At 41.6% G+C, this 26,866-nt stretch overlaps 1 long non-coding RNA gene across 1 annotated transcript; it reads left to right on the forward strand.

The window, feature by feature from the left end:
• LOC121071760 lies at positions 1-26,213 on the forward strand. The gene is made up of 4 exons (XR_005820755.1): positions 1-139; positions 17,052-17,309; positions 22,696-22,834; positions 23,766-26,213. It is a non-coding gene; the product is annotated as an uncharacterized LOC121071760 (long non-coding RNA).
• The last annotated feature ends 653 nt before the right edge of the window (positions 26,214-26,866 follow it).

Raw genomic sequence — 26,866 nt, forward strand, 5'->3', positions numbered from 1 at the left:
GTCATCATTTCGTCTGTAATGCCTGTGGTCAGCCCATCTGAGCACCCTGAAGCCGTCGCTCAGAGCGGAAGCTTGCTGTAAGTGATTCAAGTAGTCTGCAGTGGCACTGAGCGTACCCTGGCTGGCTGCTTAAGCAAAGGTAGGAATGGTACATAAGTATTGGGCAAGACCATGGTTTTGTCTAAAATGTCTAAATTTGATTAAAAAATGTCTGTCTGTGATGCCTGTGTGAGCTGGTGGAAGTTTGTTTCAGGCCTGGGTTTATTTTCTGAGTCAGAGTGCATTTCCACTGCTGTTACACTTCTGTTTGTTCTGCGCCTCAAGGGCAGCAACCTGACTGATTTTAACACCAAATTTTTCTCCTGTGGTTTTAAAATTGGTCCTGAACTATGAGAATATTGACATGTCTCAAAAAAAAAAAAAAAAAGCCAATAAACTTGGTAAACATTAAGTGTCTCCTGATAGAAAACAAATTCTGACATCTATCAAAGGTTTAGTTGTATTTACAGCTGTATTTCCATAATTTCAAGGACAGTGCACCTGTGTTGTGAGCAAAAACCTCACCCAGCCATGTTTGTTCAGTTTGGTTTGACCCTAAATCTTCTTTATTGGTAGCTTGCAATTATGAAACTTTTTATTGCAATGTATATAGATACAGAGTATCAAACAGAATTCAGTAATGGGATTGCTGTAGTCTATTTTGATTATTAAAGTATTAATTATCATTTTCCTTAAGTTCTTTGCTGTAATTTATTCAAAAGTATATACGTTCTATTTTAAAATCAAGTTACTTGTGAGGTGTCAAAAAGTAGCATGTTTTTGGTGTAATTTAAATCAAGCATATTAAGAAGGTATGTTCTCTTGAGCTCTAGGCAAAGAGCAGAAAAATAAAAAATACAAATTTTAAAAGATATTTTTCATTTTGTAGGCCAGTCTTTTTTTTTTTTTTCTTCCTCCTTCTCTTAGCTATAAGTATTGTTGCTTTAAATCTACGGGGGACAGCATGTACTTTGTCTCTGGACTTCAGGATTCTGAGTATGATAATAATCTCCAGTGTCACCTTTATATCAAGGAGTCCAATATAATTTTTAATGTTTGCTCTTAGCCGTGTTTCCAGGACTTCAGTTCCACAATCAATGTACAATATGTTTACATACTGCTAGTACTCAGTGAGTCACTACATCGTATTTGCATTCGGTGATGATGTTAATAATGCCAGATTGTAATGTCTCTGCAAGACCCATTCAGTTCTTTTATTTTTTTATTATTATTTTTTTAATCTCATCTTGTACCTATTGTGTCTGAAGAAACTTCCTGGACACTTCTACAGATTTTGTTAGAAGGAGTAAATTGGAACCTCTGAAGCAGAGCAAATGTGGAGAGAACATCTGCGTGCCATGTTTTGGCAGTACTCCTTTTGGGGCAGTTGCTGAACTGCTTATAGGAGAGCTTTCAGAGTAAAGCACTGCCTACCTGAGATAAGAACCAAGTAAAATAAGTTGTTGTTTTCTTTAGCACTTTTAATAGATCTTGCTGGTTAATTTGTGCTCTCTGGATCCAAGCAGGTTCTGTACTTTTATTTAAAAATAAGTGGGGAAAGAAAGACTGTCATTACATATATAATATATATGGAGGTTATCAGGCATTATCTAGGCAACTAAATATTTACTTTTTCATTAAAGAGGCTATGTGGTTGGACATAACTAGTATGAGATTTATGAGGATGGAAACTCTTTTCCTACAGCACAACAGTAAATTTATATACAGGGGCCATTCTCTGTCAGTGGGATTAAAAAAAATATCTTTTTGCTGTGAGAGTGATCTTTTAATATTTCCCACAAAGTGTCATCCACATATGTCTTATTCAATTAAACAACCTTCAAAGTTTGGGGTCTATTTTGAGTTTCAGTTTAGTGTATCATTTATTCATTCCTGGTTTCATATTTTTCACTTTATTTCCTTCCTTTTACAAGGGCTAGAAGTAATGCTAGCAGGTGTATAAAAGCATCTAAAAATCACAGAATGGTTGAGGTGGGAAGAGACCTCTGGGGATCATCTGGTCCAACCCCTGCTCAAAGAGGGCCACTCAGAGCTGGTTGCCCAGGACTCACGGTCAACTTGGTGTCCACCAGGTGTCTTTCTGCAGAGCTGCTTTCCAGCTGGGTGCCCCCCAGCATATGCTGGTGCCTGGTGTTGTTCCTCCTCAAGTGCAGGACTCTGCACTTCTCCTCTTGAACTTGGTGAGGTTTCTGTCTACCTGCTTCTCTAGATTATCTATCTGAGTCCCTCTGGATGGCAGCATGACCCTCTGGTGCATCAACCAGTCCTCTCAGTTTTGTGTCATCTGCAGCCTCGCTGAGGGTACACACTGCCCCATCATCTAGATTATTAATGAAGATATTAAACTGAATTCCCTGGAAACTGCTGTCAGGCAGAGCACTGAACACTCTCCTTATATATCAAGTATTCTTGTTAGATTTAATTGTTCAAAGTTATTTTGATTTGTTTTTATAATTCCGAACAGTTGTCTCTGTATTTAGTAAGTATAACAGGAGTGGTTCTTTAAAGAGAATTATTACCATTGGTTGTTCAAATAGTTAAAATCTTATTTATTTATTTTTCTCTAGTGATCTTTTCTTCTGGATGTCTGAGGACATGACTTCTGGCCTAGAACCCAGCAGTCCTTCCTCAGCTCCCTCCTATCCTCATCTCTTTCCTGTGCCAAGGCTTCCCTTATTCTGGACCATACAAAAATATTAGACACGCTGCTACCTCCTACTGCCCAGATGCCAGACAGAAGAAAGGACTGCAGTCAGTCGGATGCTACTGATTAGAAAAAAGTAGATGTCTCTAGGGCAAGGCAGACAAACTTTCACGGCAGTCAGAGATGCTAGGCAGCATTCTGCAGAAGGTCTAGACCTAGGGATCATCGGCAGAGCTTGGTCTAAATTCCCTGCTCTAAAATCACGTGATCCAGAGGCCATTTCCATTTTAATGCAGGCTTTTCCTGCAAGGGCTAAAATGATATGACTTGATACTAATTTGCAACATTTGGTTTCTCTGCCTTCCTCTGAGCTGCACAGCAAGCTAACTTCTCCTTTAGGGTAGGATGTTATCATTCAATCTCTTTTGTTCCCTGCTTTCATTATTAACTCCCACTGCCACCCATCCTGCTTCTTTACACATCTTTAGCAGTGTTTAATTAACGCTGATCTGCCAGGCATTAAGAAACTTACTTGGTTTTTTGTGCCGACCAAAAGATGAGGATAGCAGAAGCAAAAGATAGCACTAGAACTACATATTGTTTTACTGTTTGTTTGACTGCTAAGAGTTTATGGCAGGACCGTATGTCTCCCAGGGTACCCATAACAGCCATTTGCCAACAAAAAATGACTACTTCTTTGCACCAGTCTGTCATACAGAAAACTAGATACAGGCTTACCATCGTTTTAATCACTTTGAGAACCTGTCATCCTGGATGACTGACTGCTTTTAACACCAAAAGCAAAGCCTGATATAACAGCCATCTTCTTCCAGTGCCCTGTTTCTTTGTTGTTAATGCAGTCCATGTGGTTTCTGTGCTGTCTCTGCTGTGTAGGCCTCTGTGTAGTTTGTGTGGGCACTACAGATCTGCAGCCTGGGAACAACTCCTGTTCCTGACAACAACTTTATGCTGCATCTTCGTATGCGGTAACAACTGAGGAAATGTTTGTCATTTTGAGATTTATGCCTTTCAAGACAAGGAGGATTGGCAGCCATTCTGAATAAAAACATTTATTGTAGTCCCAAAGGCTACTAGAATGGTAGCCTACTATCATGTTTCTTTGGGGTCAGTTTATAACAAAAGGTTGGCATCATCAGAGTATTGCACAATTTACAAATGTACAAATGCGATTGCTGGGATGGAAAGAACCAAAATTGGTTTGTGCTGCACCCTCTGAACATCCTCTCAGAAGAGTATGTAATACTGCTGCATCTTTTCTTGAAAAGAAATTCCTAAAATTGCAGGAGTAAGTGATCTATTATGCTAAACAAAGAAGCAATTTGGAAAAAATTAATCCTTTCATTAGGCACAGCAAGCACTTACAATGTAAAGGAGGAGGATATATTTTTACTGTTCTGGTTTATTGGGTACAAGATAAATAGGTAATTAAAATGGTACTTAGTGATACTTCAGTTTCACACTAGCTCATGTGTTTGGGGATCTTCATTTCTGCATGAAAGTCTTGGGCAGGACTTTCACTTGCCAAGCAGCCTAGGAGGAGAGTGTCATTCTGTGTCATGGTAATTCATGGGAAAATACTGTTTTCAGAAATTTGGGGTGTAAATATGTATATGACCTCTAATCATGTTCTTCTGTGATCAGAAGTCAAAATGATTTGATAAATGGCTTCTGACAGCCAGTAATATAGCAAAATTTTCTCTTGTCTGGCTGTAGGCAAAAGTTTTCCAGTTTCTCCTGCTGTGGGTCCGGAAATCCGTTTTATCGTAGAGAGAATCCGTGTGCCTTGGCAGGTCTGCAGTTCAAACTTGATCGCCCACCCAGAACTCCCTATTGAAATCCTCAGGGAGACTTGGCTGCTTCTGCATGCACTCTACTGTCCCTTAATTGATTAATATTGCTTCATTTATAACGTTCTGTAGGCAGAGGTGACATTTGTATGGTTACATTTGGATGGTGTTTGACATATTGCTGAGTACAGAATGGCTATCACATTTGACAGCGCGGTTACAGCACTACCTGTATTTTATACGCAATTGTGAAAAGTGATTTGGGGATTTCTGAGTCTGAAAGCCAAAAAATTCTTTCTTCAATCCGTGTACAAATGAATTACTTGGGGGGGAGGGAGAGGGAAGAGGAGGGGAGTTCTGCAAGTTTTCACTTTTATCTTTGAAAGTAACAGGCAGAAAATGAACCTGGCATATGTTAGACAAGCTCTACTGCTTCGTAGAAGTCATTCCCTGGATTATCACAGGTTTAGCATAGCGACATTTATCTACCTGTAAATATATGTTTATGCATATGGATATGTTGCAGTTGTTGATGGAAGAACTGCAAAAACGTGACTTGTACTTTCCTGATAAGTATTGAGCAATAGGTTGCCATATACCTTACTGAGAGATGAAGAACAGCTGTGCCTTGTGATAAGTGTTTGGATTGTTTTGAATTCCTGCTTGTACATGAACAAGAAAGTTTTTTGTAGAAATCTCACCACCAAATGATTGAATTTGCCTTCAGAGAATTTACCTTCTTTAATTTAAATTTATTTATTGTTAATAAATGTCAGAAAAGGAAACAAATAGCTGGGTTTATGGTTGTTCTTTTTTTAAGAAAAGCAAAGACAATTTCAGTGCAAGTTATCTTTTTTTTTTAATTTTAGATATTTAGTATGCTCTATTGTTATGACTTCTAAATAATCCTATGTTTCTTTACTTGGCATATATTTTAAACCAAAAACTTAAGAGCAATGAATCAAGGCCTGCTTTACATCCACATTCCAGTTCTGGAGTCACTGTCCCTTCAGTATTGTACTCTGGGGCCCAGATGGAGCTTCAAAAGGAAGGTGCAGCTCTGTAAGTCTCAGTCAGCAGGGAGTGCCTGGGGCAGGGGCACTTAGCCTTCACTCCTGTAGCAACACCATAGTTGTTGTGGAGCTGTACCTCCAAATGAAGGTGGTGTGGGAGGGGTTCAGACTGTGCAGAATCAGGAAGGATGACAGAGAGCAACTGGATCTTCCCTGAGAGCTAGCAGCTTCAGGAGCCTGATCCTTCCTCTGTGATGGGGGAGCAGGACAGCCCCTGTCTATGCATTTGGAAGGTGGAACCTCCCATTATGACAAAGGATGGAAGCTGGTGACTTCTCACTGGTAGGAAGGCTCTTGCCCCACCTCATGATTTGCACTCACAGAATAGGTTCACTGCTCTTGTAGCTGTTGGGGAGCTGGGAGTGCCAGCAAATGGAGCATCTGCAGTGGCTCACCCTGAGGCACTGGAAGGAAGGGCCAAATGATCATGGGTAAAGACTCCTTACTGCAGGGGTTGAAGGAGACAAGATCTGCCAACCTGATTTCTTGTTCAGGGAGGTTTGCTGCTTGATGAGGGTTTGCAGTTGGGATGTTGTGGAGAAGCTGCCAAAGCTTGCCTTGCCCTCTGACTACTAAGCCCTGCTGCTCCTCCCTGTAGGTGCCAATGATACTGCCAGGAGTGACGTGGAAGTATCAGACTAAACATCTTTGGGGCAGTGATCAAGGGCATGGGGACGCAGCTGGTGAAAGGAGAACTGAGTTTAATAGTGAAAGATGAGATGAGTGGTGATGATAAAGGAGCAAGTAGCGAATTTCAGAAATAAAGGACCAGAATTTGCCAGAAGTAGCATTCAGATAATGATCTTACTTAATAAACATTTTTCCTCTGTTTGCATTGAGATATTTCTATTTTTGAAATGTTTAGTGATATTCTTTAAAGTGCTATAGTGAATAAGACAAGTAGAACAATTTTAAGCTGTAAACAGTCATGGAATATATTCCAACCCTACAGAAAACAAAAACAATGAAATTGTTTTGGAAAAACCAAAATGAAATGCCACCACGAATAAAAGATGCTGATTAAGAAATGAGAAAATATATACTCAATATAAAATACTGTACATTGGTATCTAGTAATGTTAAAGACAAAAATAGTAGTGGTATGTTTACTTCACTGTCAACATCTAAATGAATTTTAAAGAAACATTTGTTATCATAAACAATAATAGTATTTTAATTGTCCTATTCAAGAACTGTGTTGTCATTGAGTGCTCTGAGTCATCATCAGTTGCTGATCGTTATTTTCTTTGATCATCGTTTATGGAGAGGTACTAGCCTTACATTTTTTTAAAAATTAACATCTTCTCCATTGTCTCCCTGGACTAACTATAGATGAAAAGTAAAATTAAGATCTAATTTAAAATGTTATTTCAAAACCAAAACTGTAATTATGGCCTAATTATTAACCATGCAACCTTAAATCTTATAAATAGGATATGCTTAAATACATCAATGCAAAAGTTGAAGTTATGATATACTTTTGAGAAACTAGTAGTAGAAGGAATATAAACCCTTTTTTTTTTTTTCCCATGTTCTTGGGGGAAAAACAAATACTAGAAAGATAATCAATGAGTCAGTTGTCTACTGACAGATTATCTTTTTTTTTTGTTTTGTTTTCTCTAGAATAGTTAATCAGCCCAAAGGAAAGGATGTCAATGTTCCCATTTATTGACTTTATATCTACTAGAAAATTAAAGTAGCATATTTTTTGTAGGATGACTCTTAAGCCCATTTGGGATGGGATGGGAAATCAGTCATCCAAGTTGAGAGGCAGCTATAGTCTGGAAATTCCTATGCAATTTCTGTTTCTGAGGAAGCATTATTTTGCAGGAAGGATGTGCTTGTGACTACTGGTAGAACGTGTTAATTTGTTTAATACAGGATCAGAGAGTGCCCTGAGAAACTGATACATATCGTAGACACTACAGAGATGCATTATGCGCTGCTAGTAGACCATCTCTGTTAGACAGAAAAAAAGAAAACACCTGTCTGAATTGCGGACAAAATGATGTTATTTATGCAAATGGTATTCATGAACTAAGTTTCATATCTGTATTTTCAGAGCCTGAAAAGTTTCTGATAGGGAGCAGCAAGGTGATTTTTACAGAACTCAGCTGAAATCTGCTTCTGAGCTACCACAACGGTTGTTAAAGCCAAGTGAACACTTTGGAAAAAATGCCCAAATGACCATCTTTTCCTTCTCAGGGCTCAAAAACTGGACAATAACACTGTTACGGTGAAATTTGAAGGTGCTTGGCTAAAAATCAAAGAAAATGGTAGCATAATGCTGTTTATATAGAATGAAGTATGTTCCAGGCAGTTGGATAGTTCTGAGTAATGAAGAGCCGTGTGCCCGTAATAAGTTGTATGCGCCATTGTGCAGCAGACAGGTAGGTTCTGTGTTATGGCTTTTCATGCCTTGAGCAGGTCTTTCGTGATATCTGGCTTTGTTCCAAACACCTACTCTTAAACTTTTAATGTCAGGTCTTGTGTAACTTCATAATTGTTCATAAATTAAGGCTTTTGTTGCAAGATGTAGGCTGCATTAAGAACGTCAACGAGAAATATGGCTTGGGTTTTACAAAAAATATGCTACTAATTCATGGGTGAGTCATTTCTTTCTGTCATTTCAGGAGCTTAAAACAACACTGGGTATCTGGGGCTGATATTGAGACAGGGTTTTAAGCTTTTCCCCATGTGTTTATTTCTATTGCTTTAATAGATAGCAAACATTCTGTAATCTTGGAGTCCAACATGATAATCATAGAATATCCCGAGTTGGAAGGGACCCATAAGGATCATCAAGTCCAACTCCTGGCACCGCACAGGTCTGCCCAAAAGTTGTGACTAAGTGCACAGTCCGATCTCTTCTTAAATTCAGACAGGTTTGGTGCAGTGACTACTTCACTGGGGAGCCTGTTCCAGCGTGCGACCACCCTTTTGGTGAAGAACCTCTTCCTGATGTCCAGCCTAAACTTCCCCTGCCTCAGCTTCACACCATTCCCACGGGTCCTGTCACTGGTGATAACAGTGAATAGGTCACCTGCCTCTCCACTCCCTCTCGCGAGGAAGTTGTAGACTGCGATGAGGTCCCCCCTCAGCCTCCTCTTTTCCAGGCTGAACAGGCCCAGTGACCTCAGCTGTTCCTCATATGTCTTCCCCTCTAGGCCCTTCACCATCTTCGTCGCCCTCCTCTGGACACTCTCCAACAGTTTGTCCTTTTTGTATTGTGGTGCCCAGAACTGTACACAGTACTCGAGGTGAGGCCGCACCAGCGCAGAGTAGAGCAGGACAATCACTTCCCTCGACCGACTAGCAATGCTGTGCTTGATGCACCCCAGGCTACGGTTGGCCCTCCTGGCTGCCAGGGCACACTGCTGGCTCATATTCAACTTGCTGTCAACCACAACCCCCAGATCCCTCTCTGCGGGGCTGCTCTCCAGCATCTCATCACCCAGTCTGTACGTATAGCCAGGGTTGCCCCGTCCCAGGTGCAGGACCTGGCACTTGCTTTTGTTAAACTTCATGTGGTTGGTGATCGCCCAGCTCTCCAATCTGACCAGATCTCTCTGCGAGGCCTTTCCACCCTCATCAGAGTCCACAACTCCTCCAAGTTTGGTGTCGTCGGCAAATTTGCTCAGAACACCTTCTAGTCCTACATCCAAATCATTTATAAAAACATTGAAGAGGACTGGCCCTAAAATGGAGCTTTGAGGTACCCCACTAGTGACCATCCACCAGCCAGATGTGGCCCCATTTACCACAACCCTTTGAGCCCTGCCCGTCAGCCAATTGCTCACCCATCGTATGATGTTTTTGTTTAGCTGTATGCTAGACATCTTGTCCAGTAGGATCCTATGGGAAACTGTGTCGAAAGCTTTGCTGAAGTCCAAAAAGATCACATCAGCTGGTTTCCCTTGATTGACTAGATGGGTGATCTTATCGTAAAAGGAAATCAGATTTGTTAGGCAGGACCTACCCCTCATGAACCCCTGTTGGCTGGGACCAATGACTGCATTGTCCCCCAGGTGCGCCTCAGTAACTTCAAGGATCATCCTCTCCATAATTTTACCAGGCACTGACGTGAGACTGACAGGCCTGTAATTGCTAGGGTCTTCTTTCTTAGCCTTCTTGAAAATTGGCACAACATTTGCCAGCTTCCAGTCCAAGGGGACCTCACCAGATTCTCAAGATCGTTGAAAAATAATTGAGAGAGGTCCCATGATGACATCTGCCAGCTCTTTAAGCACCCTGGGATGAATCCCATCCGGACCCATGGACTTGTATGGATCCAGGTGGAGCAGCAAATCCCGCACACGTTCAGGGTCGGTTGGGAGTTTGTCATTCCCACCGTCATGGTCCTCCAGCTCAGGGTACCCTGGGTCCCGAAGCCCATCATCAGCGTTGAAGACAGAGGCAAAGAAGGCATTAAACGTCTCTGCTTTACCTATGTCACTGTCTGTGAGGAGACCTTCCCCATCTAGTAGCGGACCTATGTTTTCTTTGGTTCTCCTTTTTCTGTTCACATATCTAAAAAAAACCTTTTTTATTGTCTCCCACAGACATGGCCAGCTTCAACTCTAGTTGGGCTTTGGCCACACAAATTTCCTCCCTACAAACACGAACAGCATCCCTATATTCCTTCATCGTCGCCTGACCCTCCTTCCAGCAGCCGTATACTTTCTTTTTTTGCCTTAACTCCAGTAGAAAGATAAGATTCTTTACTTTTCCCCTAACCCTCATGGCCATCTAGCCTGCAAAGTATCGTTTAATGTAGAGAAGAAAATAATAATAATAAAAAAGAACTGTCCACGTTTTCATAGTGATTAAATTTCGTGGATAAACTCTTGCTGTGTGTAGAGACTGAGTGAACATGCTCTATGTGGCAGCCTTCTGTGCAAAATGGGAACAGTCTCTCCCTTGTCAAGAGATACAGCAGCTCCACGAATACCCCCTCATTTTTCGGAGCTTGATATGTAGGCGAAGGACTTTACAGCAAGAAATTCCAACGTTGGCTAGTGAGCAGTCCTGCTGCTAGTCCTAGAAGAGACAGGTCACAGATGTGCATTCACTTTTCTCAGTGTACCCTGTGCATGGAATAAATGGGGAAAGCTTTGTGTGAATAGCGCAAAATGCTCTGCATCCCTACTGAGCATTTACAAAACAAACAAACAAAAAAGCAGTTTATAGCACCTGAAAACTGTAGATTTCTGTCATCTAGTATGAATTGTCCCATGATCTATAAACTAGAAAGCATTTTGATGTTAATTTCATCACAACTGAACAGGATTTTATTTGCAAAAAAATATTTCTAAGATATAAAATAACAGTATTCTGCTATTCTTAACTGTTTATGGTCAAATAGGGCCAGTAATACACATTAGTATAGTATTTTCTATGTGACGGCAGTTTGGAAATAATAAAAAGAACACAGAACAAGATAGAAAAGATCTTTTTCTGCAGTTATTATAATTAACCCTAATAGACGAGCAGAATCACTGTTCATAATGTCAAGCAATGCCAGGCAATCTGTTCTGAGGCAGGGAATAACTCTCTATTTTTTTTTACTGATGGGAACATTTGGCATTTGCAGTTGCCAGACTATACATATGTTGGCACCAGATAAATTCTCATTATGCTTCTCGAATATTTTCTGCCCACTGAATGACTTGTGGCTGAAAGCAAATCTGAAGAACTCCTGTTTTCTCCGAGAAGTTCATCAGAAAGACAGTTCTGTTCCCTACTGAGTCTGTGGGAATACAACCCCTCCATCTCTGCCCTGCTCACCATCAGGCTGCCTCTAGTCTGTGCAGCATCGCTCCCTTTTCTTCCCATTGTGATGCTGTGCAGCGAGATTCGTGGGACCAGAAATGAAGTGAAGGAAAAGGAGCACAGTTCTGGGGCTTCTTGGGACAGGCACTCATCTGGGAGGTGGAAAGACCTCTGTGTTGAGCCCTGCTCACATTACGGTTCAACAATTTTATATCACACTGTCAGTTAGGAGTAATTCTGGAATCTGTGCCTGTATTACACTGTCATCAGCATTATTACAACTCGTGCATATTGGGTGTCAGCTTGAAAAAGATTAAATTGTGTGTCCTAGTGGACTTCACGTTACACCAGGCTAGAGAGGTTCATCAGCAGGAGAGCACAGCTATATTTCTTTGCACAGCAAGTAGTGCTAAACACTGACAGATCTCAGTGCTTAAAACCTGAAACCTATACCTTGAAAGATGAGTTTACACTCATTTTTTTCATTGTAGCTGCTTCTCAGTGGGGGTGCTGCTTACTTCTGTGTGTGTATCTGTTCACCACCAATTCTTAGGTCAGAAAATTGGAACCTCATATTTCTGAGGATTACATTATAAGAAATTACTTGTGTAAGCAAATCTTGCTTTTTTTTTTTTGTAGCTCTGTCATGGCAGATTTTACTGACAGAAAGAAAGGGAAATCTTACTCCTGATAGTTACTTGTAACACGTTATCTTGCTTGTCTTAATTAGTCTCAGCGTGGTGTCTCTGACTTCTACCTGTACCATGCCAGGGCAAGCAATACACGCAACGATGTGGTGCAGAGTTGGCTTCATGTCATTTTTTTTTCATCTTTGTTTGAGATCAGCTGCATCGCTGTCTTTGACAATCACTCGCTGAGCTAGTTCTGCATGCTCATATTGCTTCTAATTATCTCTTGTTTTCTAATTATAGTTTCACTGGGTGGTAGTAGAGCTCCTGCCCTTCAGGGATTGCCATTGTGTTGCTGCTCCAGGCATGTCATGATTCCAGAAAGTAAAACGCATGTTCGCTTTCTTCTGGGAGTAGCAGCTTGTTTTTATTTTGGAGCAAAGTCAGTCTCACCTTTAACAAATGCGGTAACATTGCAGAGGGTTTTCACAACCAGCATTACTTGCTTTTTACAGTGTGATGGCTCCTTTTTTTTTCTCTGAGTCATGCTGTCCTCTCCTGGGAAACAGTTACTGCCTGTATGTATCTGCCTACTATGTCAGGCAGAAGGAGAAACTTAAAACTTTCCAGTCATCATTATTCTCCCATTTATCTGAGGCAAAAAATGAACTGGATTAATTTAAATACTGCAATTCTCAAGAAAATACTCCAAATTAGATCACGGACATGATCTCAATGAACGCTAATTAGTTGTCTCATGGCACTGAATCTGGACGATTAATCATTGCATGGGGAAGTGCCTGCAAAGCGTGATTCTGGATGCTTGGAAAGGCCATATCTGAAAGCCCTCCTGTCACTCGCATTTCAAGGAAGTCTGTGCCAACCAGCTTTTCCTACTGGTAGTACTCTGAATGCTTCCCCAGAGAGGCTGTTTGCTGGTGATTGCAACAGGCTCCCAGCAGGTCTGTGGCTGTAGAGCTGTGAACAATGCCAGGAGAGGAAGTTGGTTAATAAGTTACAGTGCCCTCAGGTTAGTTTATTGTGAGTGACCTGGATCATGGTGCATGCTTTACAATGCAGTGGTTCGCAGCGTCTTTTTTCAGGTGCCCACTTCGAAGTACAGTGGGATATATGCAGTCAAAAGCTGATGGGAAACCAGCAGCTCGTGTACATTACTGCAGAAAAGTAAATAGCAAACTTTGAGAGGTCACAGACTGTTTTATTGCTTTTTTTTCCTCTTTTTTTTTTTTTCAGGATTCTGGAATTTGGGCAGTACAATTGGCTGACAGAGGAGCTAATTAGAGGTCACACAGGGCATGAGACTGGCAACTGTCACCCTCCTAAGGGAACAAGCTTGAGTCTGTATTCATTGGTCTTGCCCGGGAATACAGGGTGCAAACATGATGATGAAGAGAAACTGATATTGCTATTTGCAGATTTCCTGCTCCTTCCCTCTTCCCTTGGTCAGTGATTTTCTACCAGGAGAAGGTCCTTGTTATTTTCCACTTTCTGTGCAATGTCTCTATTTTCTCAGCCCCACCGTATGTTGGCAGTAAATTTTGACAGGTTACTGCTGCTTAATGTTTATTCAGATAGTTTCATCTTTGGAACACAGTATAAAGGCTGTCTGCTGATTACACTTTCCCACAGTGCGAGGGAGGAAGTGGTGTTAGTTTCCCTGTATAGGTGAAGAAATGGAGAAGTGACTCATCCGAGATTGCACAGCCTGTTGGCATTACTGCTAGAGAGAAGGCTCGGTACAAAACTGTCTCTGAGAATGATACTTATATGGAAGGAATTCACCTTTTCAGTAGGAAAGCAGCGTTCTTCTGATCAGAGTTGCTTAGAATATCCTTTTCAAGCTCCTCCTCTCCATACTGATCAGTTCCATCCCCAAATTTCTGACACAGCTAATCCCCTGCTGAAGCTGGGGCTTCTGTCTGCAGTGATGCTTCGGTATTTGCCTTCTTCCAGTCAACCTTTTTGTCCATCATCACTTGCCCCACGTGCTCACTTGCTTTATATCTACTGAGAGAAGTGCATTGCAGAGGAGGTGGCTGCTAGATCTGAGTGCTGGAGGGGTGCATCAGGTGACAGCTGCCTGACCTGGCAGCTTGGGTGCCATGCTGGGTAAAACATCCTTCTTAATTCTATGGCTTAGAAATAAGGATATGATTTCAGAGGTTCAGTGTGTTTCCCCACATCAGCTGATCTTTGAAAATCGTGTTCCCAATCTGAGGCAGTGAAAGGTAAAACAGGTTAGCTTAAATGACTGAATAAATTGTAGAGTTTAATGTATGAATGATAGTACTGTATAAATTACTTTGTTTTACCCACAGCTCCACTAATTCAACTTACTCTGTCACCTAGCATCAGTTCTTTGTTTGCCAGTGGTGGGGAGGGGGAGAGGTGGAAGAGCATGACAGGCAGCTTTATCAGTCACCAGTTGCCTCTGGAGTGAACGCTGTCACAGTGAGAAGCTGGAAGCAGCTACTGCAGCAAGCATCGTGCTGCAGTGAATCAGTGAACTGAACACAGCTAATCACAGTGAACCCCGGTGTTATGAATTACACAGGAAGATCCCTTCACTCAGCCACAGCTGCTGAGGCACTGCTTGTTCTTATTCAGCACAACTGGAAGCCCCAGCTCTTGCCTCCACCTGCACAGAGGGTCCCAGTGAGTTTGCAGAGAGAAACCAGGGTTTCCTTTAAGTAGCTCAGCTCTGGAGCCAGGAAGTCTGGGGAGGAGCTGCAGATCCTCCTGTTCTGGTACGTGGAGGCAGATGGAACTGATTGCTCAAGCACCTTTGGCCTGGAATGATCTGAAAACATCACAAATAACATGTTTTCTCTCTAAGCCAGTACTGAATTGGTGTTTCAGTGCAGTGAAAAATAGGCCTGACAGGGTTCTGTCTTCGGGGGCATGATATTCTTCTGTCAACCAATCCTGCAGGTGACAAGATGTTTTCGAATTGCTGCCAGAACTGTTTTGTATTGTTGCTCACCAGGCTGAATAGCTTATGCACTTCATACCCAATCTAACTGTACATTAGTGGTGATGTATTAGAATATAGGAATTATACCCAACATGAAGTATTTTTTTATTATTATTTTTAACCTTTTACTTTCTTCATTCTTGGTAGTTGTCCTAATATTTCTAAGCAAAAATAATGGCTGTTCATAGTTCTAGTGGAGGAATTCCAGATATCTGGACACAAGATAATATGTAAGTGGATTTCACTGAAAATCTCTGCAGGAATATGTGTGTGTATAAATATACATGCAGACTTAAAAACATGATTTCTCTTGTATCATCTTGAGCAGGGGTGGGACCAGATGACCTCCAGAGGTCTCTTCCCACCTCAACCATCCTGTGCTGCTTCTTAGGAAATTATTTCAGTGTTGTAAAACAGACAGCTCTCTGGTAGTTTGTATTATGTCCAATTAGATGCAAGGATTAATATAAAACATTATTCTGGAGTGCATGTGTTGAAAGCATAGTTCTGCTGCCACCTTTTTTGTCCGTGCTGGCTTGCTAGTTTGCTTTTATGTTATCTTTCAGGAAATCTGGCAGCCCCAGATCTTCACACCTCTTAGCCATTTGAATGATTGGATCTGAATCTGAATCCCTTTGAATGGATTAAGGACAGTATTGTCCAACAGTAATTTGAGGATGGTTCTGTGTATTTTCATAGGCTCAGTTCCAGAAATTAATCTGATCAATCTATGATACAGGAAAACTCTAAATTAGTTAGATATGTGGTAGTAAAAGGCATGCTGATCTTCACTGGGTTCTGTTCTTGGAGATGGAGGGCACTAAGAAAAAGCAATGTGTGTTTGTTATTAAGCAGTGCTGTGGAACAGCTCCTGAATAGTGCAGGAACGCAGTGAGGCTGTGCCCTGGCAAGACATCAGTTATTCCTAGTGTTTGGCTCGGTCTTGTTCTGTCATTGCTGAGGTACATGATAAAACACCTGAAGTCTAAGGGCCTTGGGAAAAAATGTCAGCTGGCAGTCAGTGGATAGTTGTTGAAATTAAATAAGGCATCTGAAACACTGGATTGGGATGCAAAATTTATGGGGTGTGAGCCAAAAATAGGGTCCTTTTAGGGGATGCTAACTTGCAGATAGTTTGTTTTTCTCTAACCATTGTTTAAAAGGGTAATTTAGGAGTATTAGCTCTCCTAAACCAAGTGTATTTCTTCCTCTTTCACTGTTTATCATTGTAGACCGAATATAGCTATTGTACAGAACATCTCTAAAGTTTGCTTCATTTGGTGTAGTGAAGAAAACAGGAGACATCAGACCAATGATATTGTAATGCTGCAAAAGTATGGCTTTGTGTATAATATGTCAACCTTATACCATGCATTGTTTAATTGCAATGTACAAGGCCTAGAACATGTTAAGGAATCTCTAGCTATCAGCCAGAAGAAAACTTTGAGTTTCAGACTGAGTGGCAAATGTCTTTAGCCTGAAATCTGCGGTTATACTGTCTTCTCTAAAGTAGTAGAAAAAAAACCTTTTAAACCAAAAATTCCAAACCAATGAGAGGCAATGAAGTATTTTATGCACCATGGCCATTTTTTAACCAACCGATTTTATTTAATTGATACATACATATAAACTATTTTCATTAGTGTTATTTTTATTACCAAAAATACTTTAAAATATTGTTTTACACAGAGACAAACCAACACATTTCCCATTATTTTTAACCTATACTAGAAGATTGATACAACCCTCTCTTTAGTAGGATTATTCGTGAATTGTTGCATGGCTTAACACCTATTTTTAGAAATAGAATAGTTATTTAAAAATACCGTGATTCAAGTCCTGAGTTGTTCAACATGGATGGATTGAGAGAAAAAAAGTTTACAAAATAATTTTTGTATGTGAAAGTGTCATAACTAACTATTCTGCATGTAGAAATTTGTATAGGTTTTGAATTAGATGCAGTACTGTCTCTGTAAATTCCCTCTATGCACCCTGTTCACTGTCACAAATGAGCAGATCTTTGATCTACCATTAGGCTGAGATTCAATATTTTCCTTCTCTTTCTTTCAGCCTCCTGGTGTGGTCAGGTTGCATATGGTGCTGTGTTTGTTGCTGTCCTTTGGAATGCAACAAAAGCTCCTAGGGCAAAGGACTCTATTTTAAGCAAAAAGAAAAGAGCAAGAATATGTACCTAGTGACCATAGCTTTTTCTGATTACGGATCTTTACCTTGAATCCTTTTCCTAAAAAGAAGTAATGATGCCACCTACTGGCCGAGGACAGACCACTTCTGGGATCAGGTACTTGGTAATGAAGCTTGCGTGTTCTGGTGAGTTACAAGTCTCTTTTTCCAATATTTGAGTCATTGATCTTTGTCACAAATACTCCACTGAGGCAATTACTTCTGTGTGCAGTCAATGGGTTATGAAGAATTGTATCAGTAAACCAGGGCCTTGCAAAGGAGGAAAACAAAACATTAATATGATCTTTGCTGTCATTTAATTGGTGAAACCAGTGTTAATACATTTTTTCTTTGGAAAAGTGTAGTAATAGAATCAATTTACACCCTTGCTACCCCTGTGCCTCAGTCAGGAGGTCTTTTTCATCACCACTTGAATGACAAACTGGGTTTTCTATGTCTCCTGACTTAAATCAGAGGTCTCAGCAGAGGAGTCATCATTTTTGAACCAAAGCCAACAGATCCCTCAGGCCATGCTGCTCTTTCTTTTAGTACTTGTTTTTTTTAATGAATGTTGTAACATACTCTTTGAGTATGCTGCTTCTTTGCAAGGAGCTTGGGGGGCTGGAACAAGATAGTGGTACAGAAGCAGTTGTCATGTTCTTCTTTGCTATTGAACTATGTGCTGTTTATATATGCCTGACCAGTGGAATTATCTGGAAGGATACAGAAAAACCATCTCTGTCTCTCTGACACTTTAAATTTAGTTGCTGGACCTGGCAAGTTAATCCTTAGGGTTTCTCTTAATATATCTTAGAAGAACAGTTCACATTCCTCTTCTCAGTTTGAGGGAAATTTTTCTTGAGACTGCCTTCACCCTAGTTTGAAGAGACAGATTTTGAATCCGTTCTCTTAGGCCCTTTGTAGAATGACTCTTGCTTTGACTCATTTCTTCTTCATAAGCTTTGATCCATTTTATAGTCCTATTCATCTTGTTTCCTCAAATATTAACTGCTATCTCAGTACAACTCATGGAACTGCAGAAAAAAGTGAAAAACCTGTGTGTGCACCAGAGTACTACGTCACCTGACGGACATCTGAAATTCTGTTCATCTGTACTAACAGATGATCAGCTGAAACTGGAAAATGTTACAAGGAAAATGTATAAGATGAAGGATTCACTAAACAGCCCTTTCTCCTTATTTGAAGTAGTTTTTACTATAGTCCCATTTGACTTCTGTGCTTGCTGCCTTCTGAACACCATGTAAATGATGCTGTTCTTCCTCTTTTCAGAAAACTGCTGATCACAAGGAGACGGATGAAGGAAGTTTCCCATTTTGACCTTGCTGATTTTTGCGGATTTTATGTAGGTCCGGGATGCTGTTTGTGGAAAGATCAGGCCTTTTGAAGGCTATGGAAGTGCTTTTTCATGAGTAACCACATGGGGGCACTGAAGAGCGTGACATTACACAATTCTCTCTGAAAAAGAGCATTATTTCTGATGATGTTGATCATCTGTACCAGCTGCAGGATGAAGTGAGGTGCTTTGGTTGGAAATGGAATGTTAAAAATTTCTCCTCTGGGAGAAATACTCCTCCTGTCACTGGCCACCACTGAAGAGAGTCTGGCTCCATCCTCCATATGTCCACCTCCATCAGGTGTCAATATACATTGATAAACCCTCTCTCAGAGCCTTCTTTTCTCCAGGCTGAATAGTCCCAGCAATCTTGGTCCCTCTGATAGGAGTGCTCCAGTCCTTTAATCATCTTAGGAGCCATTCTTGGACTCTCTCTGTGATGTCCATGCCTGTCGTGTCCTGAGCAGCCCAGAACTGGACATAGTACTCCCAGTGTGGCCTCACCAGTGCTGAGCAGCAGGGAGGGATCACCTCCCTCAGCTTCCTGGCAATAGAAGAGAATAGAATAGTTCAGTTGGAAGGGACCTTCCAAGGTCATCTAGCCTGACCACTTCCAGGCTAATCAAAAGTTAAAGCATAGTAAAGAGGACATTATCCAAATGCCTCTTGAACACTGACAGGCGAGGGGCTTCAACCACCTCTCTAGAAAGCCTGTTCCAGTATTTCACCACCCTCATGGTAAAGAAGTTTTTCCTAATGTTCAGTCTGAACTTCCCCCAGTGCAGCTTTGTGCTGTTCCCTTGCGTTCACTGGTTATTAGGGAGAAGAGGTTGCCTCTTAGGCTTCTTTTCTCCAAACTAGACAACTCAAGTGTCCTCACCTCTCCTCATAGGACATGCCTTCCAGCCCTATTACTAGCTGCTCTCCTCTGGATACTTTCAGGGACTTTTTTACTTTGTGGAAACCAGAACTGCACACAATCTTCAAGGTGGGGTTGCACCAATGCTAAATATAGTGGGAGAATCACCTCTTGACTGTCTGTTTATGCTGGGTTTAATGCATCCTAAAATGCCATTTAATGCATCCTAAAATGCCAAGAATACCATTAACCTTAGTGGCAAGGGCACATTGCTGACTCTTGTTGAACTTGGTGTCCACCAGGACCCCCAGGTCCTGTCCTGCCAGGCAGCTTTGCAGCTGGGCACCCCCCAGCACGTCCTGGTGCCTGGGGTTGTTTGTCCCCAAGTGCAGGGCTCTGCACTTCTTGCTGAACTTTGTGAGGTTCCTATCAGTTTCACGAAGAGGCTTGTGAAGCAGGATGACTATTTGATTTTTCCCTCATGGGTGCTGCTGACAGGACTGCTGCTGAGCAAATACAGCATCCCTGTTCAGCACAGGGAAAGGGTCCCTCAGAGATTTACAGGGGAGTACAAGTCCTTCCCAGCTTTGGGCCCAGGAACCTCAACTTGGGCTGAGACCGTCTCAGAGTCTGGGGGCAACTCTGAGCCACGCAAGCTCTTCAGAGTCTTCCCCTCGTCCCCAGGCTGCAGCCAGCCCCAGGGCCTGCTCCTGTTCCTCTGCCACATCTCCTGGCAGAGGTCAGGGCCCGGCAGCTCCCTGGCCAGAAGAGGGAGGCCAGGCTGGGCCTGTGGGATGGCGCGAGGTGCCCCAGGGCACCCCGCTTGTACCAGAGCCCTGCTCTTTGGCCATGCGATTAGGGCGCCTTTCTGTGGCAAAGACGCAGAACTGCAACCCTCTTTTGGGCTTCTTGCACACCCCAGGCATCCCCATTGTCACATAAACCTGCGTTTATTTGGGAAGGTGGCCCCCGAGTCCTAAAGCCCTTTGTAGGAGACACAGGCTAAACACAGCTCCCTGGAAGGGTTGAGAGCTGGCAGATGCCCCGCAGAGAGGGGAGGAAAGAAGGGGTTAAGGAAGAGAGGGAGGGACAGGCTCCAGTTAGCAGATGTCCAGGGCTGAAAGTAGGTCACCTATTTCTGCCTGGGAAGGGATTTGAAAGTCGATGCTCCATCAATGTGCAAACAAAGCCAAGTAGTAAGGCAAGGAATAAAACTGAATGTTGGAAGCTTGTCAGAAATCCTCTGAGTACACAGGGCTGCTCTAATGCACCAGACAGCTATTAATTAAGGCTATCTAATAAAAAATGTACTTTCCCTGCATGTGCATATATACAGTCACATATGAGGGAAAGGCTAATAATAATAATAACAAATAGTGAAATTAAAAAACTATATATATCCTTGAAACCTATAAACCCGAGAAAAGCAGAATTTCTCTCATTGCACACGTACAAGGCTTGGACAGATGTGGGCTTAATTCGAGTTTTCTCTCAGTAAACTTGGGCACAGTATTTATCCCTAGGTTCTCAAGGCTAAGTACTAGCCCCTGTTTGATGCCTTTGTCACGGCGGCCAGGGAAGCCAGAAATTGGCAAACAATTCTGAGGTTGTGATCCTTGCTGTGTGCCCATGTCTCTTTCCTGATATAAAAGAGGTTGAATAGTATTGCCCAAGCATGTCATGGGGTATCTGCAAGACATTCCCTATCTCAGAGGTTGGAACTCTATAAATTGTTAATTGTGATCACTTACACTTTTTAGGAACTTTATCCTGGCAGTTCTCGTATTTGTATACATGGGGACAGCAGGTTAGGGAAGGTAGGAAATGCAGGGGGAGCACAGAAAGCTAATTCACAGAAAGTGGATTTCTCTGGCCAGGTCAGTATAGGGTCACTTTGTAACTATTTACAGTGTCTAATTAATTCAGGAAAAAAAAGTAAATTTGAGAACAAATTCTGATTGACATAAAAACAGCTTCTCTAACCAGTTCATCTTCAGTGTGCCTAGGTCTCCAGCACATACTAATTGCTCCTGACATGCCATTATCATAAAAATATTGGACTCGCTGCAACACAAAAGATCTTTCAGGTTAAAAAAAAAAAAAAAGACAAAAGACATTACTTTGTACAATTTGTTCAGCAAACAAAATATTTCTTAAATTTCTCTTCTGTAGTTTTTCTCAGTAGCTGAGGCATCAGTGAGAAACTTCTGAAAGAGTTTAGATGCTGCAGAAGACATGTGGATGTTTTTTCTGTTTGTTTAGGAGGGGTATACCACAGAACAGTTGTCAAGCACTCTTTAGAGCTCTCTAGTGCAGGGTCTTCCAAGGCCAATTTCAAAACCCTTTTCCACTGGTGTCCTCCTATTTATTTCATATCAACAACATGACTCTAGGGAAAGAATCTATCAGATGGAGTCTTCTAGCACAGCAGATTAAATCAGCTAGCTAAAACCTAGATTAGGGAGGTGAAGAAATGTTTTACATTTGCTACAAGCCAAATCCTTAGTGAGACAGTTTGAATTTGGAAATATTTGCTCATGAAAATCTCATTTGGGGTGGAAGACTGCCCTTCATGTTCTGGTTTCTATCTTAATCCATCCCCTGGTTAGCTTGAGGTCTGTTTGCCCTCGATATGGCATCCTTGGTGTACCCCTGCTTCTTTTTCCTAATTTAAAAAGGGTTAAATAGGACTGCCCAAGTGGGTCATGAAGTCTCTGCAAGGTATTTCCTATCTCAGAGGTTGGAACTTCATGAACAATTAGTTGCAATCACATTTTAGGAACCTAATCCCTTTCACTGCCATTCCTCATGTTTGCGTATATGCACCATACTATGGGGACAGCAGGTTAGGACAGATGGGAAAAGAGGGGAGCTGAGATACAGAAAACATCTTTATTTTCCTAGAAGAAACACCATGAAGGTAATTTCTCCACCTTGTTTTTCCTCTGTGCTCATTTCATCAGTTTAGCTACTAAAAGATGGACTTAAGTTGATCATAGTGGTCTTTTCTGGCCTTCAAACAAAGAAATGTCTTCTTTCCTCTGTTCGTTTCTATCTGAAACAAGGCGGTGAAATAGAGACAAATTCTGGTTTTACTGTTGCAGTATGTAAACACCATACAAGTTTTCATTGTGATCATTTTGGGGATGACACCCCTTTTCTATGGTGGAATTGAAAGGGAAGAAAGAGAAGGGAGAGGGAAGGTTTGCAGCAAAAATAAATTGCAACTGGTGCTTATGACATACACTTGATTAGATGATTATTCCTTGGGCTTACAAGTTTGTCTCTGTTACCTAGCCTATTTCAATGCTCTTTTTCAGTCCTATGCTGCAGTTTCACAGAGATATGAAATCAGTAGTTACTGGGCAGCTGTATCTTAGCTGGTTGGAAAGTGACACAATATATACACTTGGCATGCTTGGAAAGCACGTTTCTTTTCCCGGGAAAAGTACCATGAAGGTAATTTCTCTAACTTGTTTTTCCCCTGTGCTTGTTTAATCAGCTTAGCTATTAAAAGATAACAAGGGTTTAGGACTATCATTAGCCTAGAGTGGTCATGTGGTTGTACTGGTAATTAGCACTGCTGTTGAACTCAGTATTGTTTAATAGGTAACTACAAAAGCAGTACCCACTGTACATCTATACAAGCAAGAAAAAATGAAGGCCCTCTCTTCTTGAATTAATATTCAATTATTTGTTTAGCTGAATTTTTATTCCTTTTTGTCTCCTCTGTGATATTAGTATGTATACCCAAAGCATTTAACTGCTTGAAATGGGATTAAGACACTACAGTCTAAAATTGCAATCCTGCGATCCTCCTGCTCAGATGCTGTGTAAGCTTTAAGGTGTCAAAAATCCCTGGGAGGGCTCTGAGAGGGCCAGATAGCTCACATCTGAATCACAACACAGAAACTCCGTTTTGCTTGTCTGAGTCCCCAGGAGTTCAGCTTGGTCAGTATCCTGAGTCCTAGGCATGCTTTCAGGGGACTGGACTCTTCTCAACTCCCAGCCCTTGGCTACATTTGCTTTTGAAGCACAGCCAGAGGGAGAAGAAATGAAGATGGGTGCTCCTCATATACAACAGCCCAGGGTTTAGCTCATTCTGTGAGGTTGTGGGGCAACAGGCTCCCATTCCCTTCTTTGCCCATAGGAATTTCAACCTGCACCTCTCAAGTGTCCCCATAATAACCACCAGGTAACAAGCTCTCCTGAGGTGGAGAGCCCCAGGTTCTGCCAGCTGCCAGGGCAGTCGGTTCTGAGCAAGAAGAGCACTGCTGTAGTCCAGTCACCAAAGGCAATTTCTCTGTGTCTGCTCTGGCGGTTGCAAATATATTTTGTTGGAGATTACTTAATGGATATTTAATTAAATTATGTTCACTTGTTTTCATAGTGTGACTTGGGTCTTAGCTTCAAATGCCAGAGGCGTTAATAGATTGCTACGAAGAGCTGAAGAACACAGAAAACTATAACCTCAGGAGGTGAGGGACTGAGAAGGGGGTGACATGCAGATTTGTTAGGAAGTACTTTATGTGACTTCTGCATTATATCTAGCCCAAGAAATGAATTCGCAAGACTTCTAGAAAAACAAAACAAACAAACAAACCCCCCTACATCTGGTTAATCAGCATCACAATCACAATAGTAATACTTTGAAGGGAAGTTACCATGGAAAGAACTAGGATGCAAGCAGCAAAGAAACACTGCAGTGGGACTGTGAAGAGGATTTTGATGTAAAGTAATGCAAGGATCCAAGTATAAGAAAATTCATGCAATTAGTGGCATCATGCAATTGCATCTGCAAAGTCCTGACTTTGTTCAGCAGAGAAGTGATTTGGAGCATACTGACAGTACAAGGGTCTGTGTTAACTGGAAAGAAAAAAAATCTTTGTTGACAAAGGTGCTGCCAGGACACTTGCCTAACTGATGAGCTACTTTGTGATCCACAGCAAGGAAGGCCAAACTTCCGTGTCTCTAGTTTTACTTCACTGCTTAATTATTTCTCACAGAAGAGGATGTCTCTTTTAACTGATTTGTAAGATACATATAACAGCTAACCTTTTGGCTCTATCGCCATATTATAAATACACACTGCATGTGGTTTGTTTCCAAGAGCCTTCCAAACTTAAAAAGAAGCAAGAACCTATGAACTATGCAAGTAGCTGAAGATAGTTCTGCAATATTTTTGGCAAGTGTCATACAAGAAGTTGCAACAAATACAGACGAAATCCTGTAATAATTTAATACCAGACTGCATTCTGCTTTCCATACAGTATATCCCATGCATTATTTGTTGCGCTGCAAATTTTCTTTATTGTCACATGTTACATTACAGGAGTTATCAAGAGGGAAGCTAGAAATGTTGGCAGCTGCACAGAAGGATAGACAGGGATTTTGTCATCCATAGAGGGTAACATTTCTTAGGAGGACTCTAACCAGAGCCTTCATTTTATCACTCTTCTCCAAGACAGTCTGCATGTGCTGCTTGCAGCCCAGCAGTGGGAGAGAAACAAGCTACTTCATGTTTGTCTCTTTGATATACCAGAAGTGTTCATTCTCCATGGAAATCTGAATTTCTGTAGAAATTCATCCCAGCACTGTGGTTCAGCTACCTTGTCAAAAACAGCAAGCAATGGAGCAAAAGAACAGACAATGACAATAGACAAGAATCAGCAGATTGGAACTCTCCCTGGCAGCAGCAAAAGATGACAACATCCCTCTGCTATTCCTCCATATCAGTAGGTTAATCCAGAAGGAGAGGGCAAGATAAATATCACTAAGACTATCAAGAAGCAGAATATAAAAGCTCAAGCTTTACACTGTACACTGCAGATCCTGAAAGGGAAGTGCCAGGCTCGTCTTGTTGAGATAATGGGTTTTTATGACTGTAGATTGCAAGAAGATGCACATCCTTGGTAGACTTCATTTATGGGCCATTTTGGTCAGACTGTCAAAGGGAAGCTGTCATTTGAGAAATTATGGGCCATGCTGTGTTCTGTTTCCCTAGGCTAGTCTGCTGTCTCATTCAGCCTGGCTTCACAAAATGCAAATGCATCCATGTCTACGTCAATGGACGTGTGTCCCTCAAAGTTAGTTTGTAAGTGTATTGACCAATTTCAACTCAATTAAAAAGGGTTGAAATCTCACCAATATAGTTGTGCATATCATCTGGAGCTTGATGTGGAGGGACAAAACTGAGCCTGTTTGCCAGCGATGATATGGTGGGCTGGTTTGCAGGTCTTTCTGGGTTCAGCACAGCACATGCTGTCTCTTGTCAAAAGTGGGTGTGGGGGTAAGTGTTACAGGAGATAGGGAGCTGAAATTACTGTGGGAGGGGAGAATATAGGGGACAGAGTACATGTTGCTTGGAGGCTATACTTAGTTATTTCTGCTGCTTACAGTATAACCTGTTTTATTACCAGGACCTAATTTGGTGTCTGGTGTTAATAATTAACGTAACCAGGTCTTCCCCTGTTACCCTTGATTTCTAATTAACAGTGTTATAAGTATTTTAAATTGGAAATAAAGTGTTGGCCTTTTATTTGGACAAAACCAACAAGTCATTACTCAAAGGAAACCACCCTGACGCTTACATGGGTTTGGTGGTAGCACCAGGGAACAATGTTCAAGATCATCAGGCTTCCTTTTCTGTGCCCTTTTTACCACGTAGTAAGGTACAAGGAGCCTCCAACAGACTTTGTGAAATTGCCTTGTTCTGCACAAATAGCTTTTAACCATGTACATCACTGTTTTCTTGATGATTCTTGTGGGTTCCTTCCAACTCAGGATATTCTGTGATTCTATGATCCTCTGAGAAGATGGGAGAACCATCCTGCAGAGAGAGCTGGGGTTAGTTAGCCAGGACTGCTCCACCATGGGGCTTCTCCACTCCTTTGGCCACCCAGCAGTCCACATGTTGTGCCCATACTCTGGGGCCAGCAGATCACCAAAGCTAACAAATTCTCTTTGCTTTTTGCTCCTAGGTGATGAGCCATATTTTTTCACACCAGCTCCCAGGTGAGTGCTGGGGAGGTGGGAAAAAATATGTGAGGAGGGGGGAGGATGATCAGTACTGATCTAACCCTCCCATGGTGACAGGAGGGGGCTGACTAAAGGCCCAGGTGAAAATTGAATGGGTTGGTGCCAAAGCTTCCCTCCATACCTGTGCTCTTTCCATCAGGACCACAAGGATGGTATGGAGGTCCCATCCTGGTCCCCAGCAGTTTTTCCTTGGAAATGCTGATAGGATCAGTGTTAGAAATGAGATTAGAAGACTGAATTTGAACATTTTGTTTCAACTAAATGGATTAACTTTTGGGTTTGGTACAGCCAAGCATCCATGTTCCCCCTCAGCAGCATAACCATGAAGTCATTGTTCAGAAATGCTTCTTCCCTCTTCTTAAAGCTCCTTAGTCTTCACAATTTTAATAAGCTGTTGGGCTAAACATTAAGTCATTAAAATTCTTTAAAGATTTTTCTTTCTTCTCTCTTGAA

This window comes from Cygnus olor, chromosome 5 (assembly GCF_009769625.2).
Source record: "Cygnus olor isolate bCygOlo1 chromosome 5, bCygOlo1.pri.v2, whole genome shotgun sequence".
In the NCBI taxonomy this organism is placed as follows: domain Eukaryota; kingdom Metazoa; phylum Chordata; class Aves; order Anseriformes; family Anatidae; genus Cygnus; species Cygnus olor.